The sequence below is a fragment of the Balearica regulorum genome, chromosome 1, assembly GCF_011004875.1.
Source record: "Balearica regulorum gibbericeps isolate bBalReg1 chromosome 1, bBalReg1.pri, whole genome shotgun sequence".
NCBI lineage: Eukaryota > Metazoa > Chordata > Aves > Gruiformes > Gruidae > Balearica > Balearica regulorum.
Window position 1 is genome coordinate 104,336,398 of NC_046184.1, and position 6,097 is coordinate 104,342,494.

Consider the following 6,097-nt stretch of genomic DNA (forward strand, 5'->3'; position numbering starts at 1 on the left):
GAATTTCAAAATATATGTATTATCTATTAAATGCTGAATAAAATGGAATTTTAAAAAATACCATTCCAAAGATAGTAATGTTGAAGAATGTTGATGATAATATGGAGTAGTAATAGAAATTCAAACTATTTTGTGTGAAGAATAAAGGATTTGCTTATTTGTTTAAAGATGCATTGAAACTAGGATAAGAGATAAGAAAATAAAACTGACACTTGTCAAACTAAATGCTGACTTCTATATTTGATTTAGATGAATTCCTTTGATACAGACCAGATAATACAATTGAGTGAATTCAAAGAAAGAGGAAAATATACAGTAAACACTTAAAACTGTATCATTTTAAAAGAGCAGCAGCAAGATTAAATAAAAAAGTGTTTGTATTACATGAAAATAATCATCAGTACTGAATCTATTTTCCACAAGCTTTTCAAACACTCATGTAATTTATTTGTTTATGTGAGAATGGGTATTGTACATTTTATACAAGAAAGTACCTCTTATTTAAGCTGTTATTAGCCACTTTCTGGCTCTGCTTCAAAAGAAATTGCTTATTTGGAGCCTAATCCCACCCTGAATTTACGTAAAATCTGTGAATGCAAAACATGTTTCTGTGCATTCATGGAAAATACTTGCATAAGGCTCAAGTTTGCCTTTAAAAAGATTTCTAAAACGATCCATGTAAGCAGCAAAGCTTTTTTTGTATTAAGTGACTGGTAGCCAGTACTTCTGAGAAATGTATCACCTATTAAGATCTTTGAATTAGAAATGGATTTTTAAATGTCTCTGCTCCACATTTGCAGTCTGGGATGTGAGAGAAGTTTCTGTATATCTTTTGTGAGTGTTTTACTTCTTTGATTTAGGAGCACAGTCTGCATTAGAATCAATTTGTATTTTGAAGCAACTTAAGCTTTAGTCTGAACCTACAAAATGGGGTTTTGAAACCAAGATGGCATTGGCATCTGAGCTAAATTTGAGAGTTGTGTTCCCCTCTGGGGTTATTCAAGAGATGTTAGGCATCTCAGAATGGGGAGTTTCCTGAGATAATTAAAATAATTCACTGAGGACACAGTCAGATTTAAATCACACTGTGCTGTCTTAGGGGCTTTGATGCCACTTTGTCACTATCAGGGAACAGGTCCTCCTGTTTGGGGAATTCTCTGGCCTGAATTCTCTCTTGCAAGCAGGCCCTTCCAAAAGGAAACAGCTGGTCCTTAATTATTTAATTATCACTTTTCAGGAGGAGGAGGAGCTTACAGAGGATGTTCTCTCCCTCTTTCCCACTCCCATTGATACAGTAGTGGTAAGAGCAGTCATCAGGGATGTCAAAGGTCTGAGTTCAGTTCCCTTCTCCAGTTGCATGAGTTCCAAATGTCTACCTTCCTCAGCCCAGAGGGGTGCTCTGTCTCTCAGGCAATGGACAGCTTTTTCAGCTGCAGTAATCTGCAGGTATGTTCAAAGCAGTTTACTTTCTGTAATATTCAGTGAGCCAGAGAGACAAAAGGAACTGGAGATCAAGTCTATAGGGAACTGTTTGGGTCATCTTGCTTGAAGAGGGAAATCCTGTGATTCAACTGTGCTCTGAGTACTTTTTGTTTGTTCCACATTAAGCAATCACTGGGTGAAATACTTATAAGAACTAGGATTGGAGTACAGGCTCCAGACTATATAGCAGCCAGGAAAAAGAGTCAACGGTGTGTTTTATTAATGCATGTCAGTGGGGTTTAGATGTGAGAAATCTGTTGAGCTGCTCGGCCCTGTTAAGTGGCAGGTGCTTCTAAGCATCTTGAGAAGAAAATCTTGTATCAGTTCTAGTGTTGAAAGTAACATTTATTATTGGTTAATGAGTTAATGATTAATGTTATATGAACTGAAGAGTTAGGTGCTGGATTTTTAAGATCTAAACTCAGAGCAGAGATGCCCTGGTTTTATGGTTTTGTTATTAAGCATTTCTGGAAATGCTTAGGTACAAGTAGTGTGAATTGGGGTCTCCATGTCTGAAAACACTAGCTCTTATATCTTATTACAGCTTCTTTGGAAACTTTATTTTCTCCATTAATGCCAGCATGGGGAGGGGTGGAGGGGGATGGGAGGGAGGTGTTGATGCTGCATGATGATTAATAGAAAGTTCTATTAGTTGCAAGTGTGATGCCTAGTCTCTCTCCAAAGATATTAAAATAAAAAAAATTCTGCTTACTCTTAGTCTTGGGTTTTGGGTTGTGTTTTGTTGGTTGTTGTTTTTGTTGTTAGTTTGGTTTGGCCTAGATACTTGGTGATGATGCTGTTTTATACCAGTTTAAGGATTTTCTGGTAATTATTTTAAAACAGCTTTGTTCAGAATTATTTTCTGAAGTGTGATTGTGAATGCTAGCTCTCAAGAATATAGAAATCATCAAATCTTTGGTGATGCTGAATTACACATAGACATTGTTATAAAAAATGTCTCAGATGTTAATCAGAGGAAATAGGTTACAAAATTGAGGGAGCGCTTGTTACCAGAGTGTGCTGGTTTTGGCTGGGATAGAGTTAACTTTCTTCATAGTAGCTAGCATGCGGCTATTGGAATCTTGAAATTGTGCTGGAAATAGTGCTGCTAACACAGGGATGTTTTGGTTCCTGCTGAGCAGCGCTCACACAGAGCCAAGGCCTTTGCTGCTCCTCACACCACCGCACCAGCCAGTGGGCTGGGGGTGCACGAGGGGTTGGGAGGGGGGACAGCTGACCGCAACTGACCACAGGGATATTCCATACCATATGATGTCATGCTCAGCATATAAAGCTGAGGGAAGAACAAGGAAGGGTGGAGGGACATGATGTCTGGAGTGATGGCGTTTGTCTTCCCAAGTCACCGCTACACATATGATGGAGCCCTGCTTTCCTGGAGATGGCTGAACCCCTGCCTGCCCATGGGAAGTAGTGAATGAATTCCTTGTTCTGCTTCACTTCTGTGAGTGGCTTTTTCTTTCCCTATTAAACTGTCCTTACCTGAACCCCTGAGTTTTCTCACTTTCACTCTTCCAATTCTCTCCCCTATTCTGCCAGGGAGGGGTGAGTGAGTGGCTGCATGGTGCTCAGCTGCTGTCTGGGGCAAACCCATGGAACAGGGTCAAATGGAGACAGGAGTAAAATTATATATCAGGTTATTTTTCCTGGCCGCTGTGGAGGCAGGAAAGCTTTCTTTACTTTTGCTGGAGAAAACAGGGAAGCATTGCTCCAAGTTCCAATTCCCTTTGCTTAGATTACCACAGACAGAATTCTAAGGAAAAATCCTTCAACAATGTAGGGGCAAGAGATGTTGGAGGGACAGGACTACTGGCTAGGAAATATACAATTTTCAAAATTTTCCATTCTGCTTTGGAGAGGAGAAAAGACCATTGTAGGAAGAAAGAACAGTTAAAGTCATAGATATAATCTAGAACACCCATTGATTCAGGAGTGTCCACTTGCACTGCTGTGGGAGATCTAGGTTCAAGCATCTGTTCCAAATCACATGGGCAATGTGGTTAGGTATTCTAACTCCAAAATCAGTACCTTAAATATTATGATATTAGTATTCTGAATCTAGGACTCCTCTTTACAGGTCTCCTTTGAAAAGTGTCATGGAAAAACATTTGCAAGTATATTTTCCAACAGAGAAAAGCTTTCTTGAAATATTCCTCGTCAGCTCCACTGAATTTACATTATAGGAAATAACACAAACTAAGGTGTAGAGAAGAGCACTTGTTTTTGCGTAAATATTTTCGTGAAGGCATTCAAGACCTGGGCTTTCAAGATTTGAGTTGCTCTTGTAACATGCTGTATAGCATGTCTCCAGCAGCAGTAGCTTTTCCTCTCAAGCCCATTGCTGCATCAAAATTCTTCTTCCTCTGGGAACAATATCTATTTAAATACTTTTTATATCTCTTTAGCCCAACTCAAGAGCTAACTTATGCTGTGTGTCTTGATGTGAAATTTTGCAGAATTAGTATCTTTGTGATTCCATCACTCAGGAATACTGTTGGGCATCTACCATGGGGTGTATCACTCTCCTCAAACAAGAATAGGATTTCCTCAAACAAGAATAGGATTTCCTCAAACAAGAATAGGATTTCCTCAAACAAGAATAGGATTTCCTCAAACAAGAATAGGATTTCCTCAAACAAGAATAGGATTTCCTCTTCATAACCAGAAGTGTAAGAAAGTTTTCTGTTGAGCTAACTGAGAACTCAGCTGGAACTCAAGTTTTCAAAATGGTAATTTCTGCTTTTCTGGAATGAGAAAATAAAATAAAAACATTTTAAAGAGACAGGTAACTATTTTTAAATTTAACTTTTAAACTAAAAATGATAGCAAAATGTCAATTTGAAGGCTGAATGAAGCATAAATTCTAAAACAAGAGCAAGCATATACTTACTTTGCAAGGCTATAGTATCAACTCTGGTGGTTGTGCTTGGGTACCTCCTGTACTTTCCATATGTTGTTAAACAATAACAACGCATAGATCTCAGGAAAGCGCTTTGCAAAGGAATGGATTACACTCTGTTTCTAAAAGGAAATTCAAGGTCAATTACATGGAATGCAATATGATAGTAGCATTGCATTGCAACTGATGTGTTCAATGGCCTTCTGATAGCCTTTACCTTATCTGTAATTTCAGAAGTAGCAGTCTATATGCTTTAGCACTTAGAATAAGTGATGCTGTTTTAAAATAAATAAAATCTGAACGTTAAAGGGCATATTCAAGTGTATAGAAGAATTACCACCAAGCCTGGGCAGACAGACTTCACTGCACATTCAAGTAAGTAGTACGCTGCTCACTGAATCAAATTCATGAGTTCCCTCAAGAACTGGGGCTGGACCAGTACAAATCCTGAATATTATATTCCATTATCTATACAGATTTTTATTTAGTATTTTCTTTGTTCATCTTTGACTATACCTTGTCTTGAGGTCATGAGGAAGCATGACAGAAACATACAGATGTTGCTTCTGGAAATTTCTTAGTCCTTAACGTCAACATGGAGAAGTTAAGGTATTTACATTTGGTTTGACACGGTAATGGTATTTAAACTTTCTTAGTGTCTGAGCAGCTTCAACAAGAAGCCACTATTTACACCTCAGACAAGACATGGAAGAATTTTCTTAAAATTGCATGCTGTATTTACATGTAGTCATCCATGGCCAGCTGACCCTGTACAAAGGATAAAGAATGCAAGAGGTTTTAATATGCATCCAAAAACTGATGTGATCTGTAAGAGGTGCAGAGCAACTTTTTTTTTTTTTTTTTTTTTTTTCAGCTTAGCCAGTCCAATTCTGCTGTCAATGTTAGCAAAACTTAACTAACTTTTGAAATGCCACTGGAAGACATTGGAAACTAAAATACAAGAATCTTCTTGTTGCCAGGGACACCTATTCAAGAGACTAGAGTAGCTGATAGAGACATAACCAGAGCCTTAGGTAATGTCAGCTACCGAGGAGTTTGGATGCTTTGGCCAAATTTGATGGGCCACTGAAGTTAGTGACAATCAGTCTAATTCACGATAGTGTGGTAGCAAGGAAAATTTTGCTCAGTGCTGTGCAAGTTTGCTCACACACTGTTCTTGTTCAAATTCTTCTATGCAGCAACATTTTCCAATGTATACAGAAACAGTTACAAAAAGGTCTGATCATTGTCATAAAGACAGAATAATTTCAGTTTACAAAGACTTAACCCTTCATCAGAGGGCTAGAGCTGCTTGTCTATGATTCACTCTCTGTCAATGTTTGCACCTTTGGTCCTTTGCTGAAGTGAGTGGAATGTCTTGCTGACTGTTTTGAACACTAGTGCCAGAATAAAGAAAACATTAAATCTTAAATCATGCCCACCCTACAGTACAACATGTAGAGCAATTAGATGAATCAACAAGGGAACACTGAAACTTGCAGACAAGTTTTCCTGTGTTTGCACAAGGTTTCTCAAAGTACCAATGCTTGGCTCAGTTCAAAGGCTCAGAAATGTTACTAATTTTTCATGAGGTAACCTTACTGCTGTTAGAGCTCCAGCAAGAAGATATTGATCATCGTGGCTCTGCTGTTCCTTTTGAGCCTTGGAGCACAACACCCCTCCTTTCTAAAGTTCTGT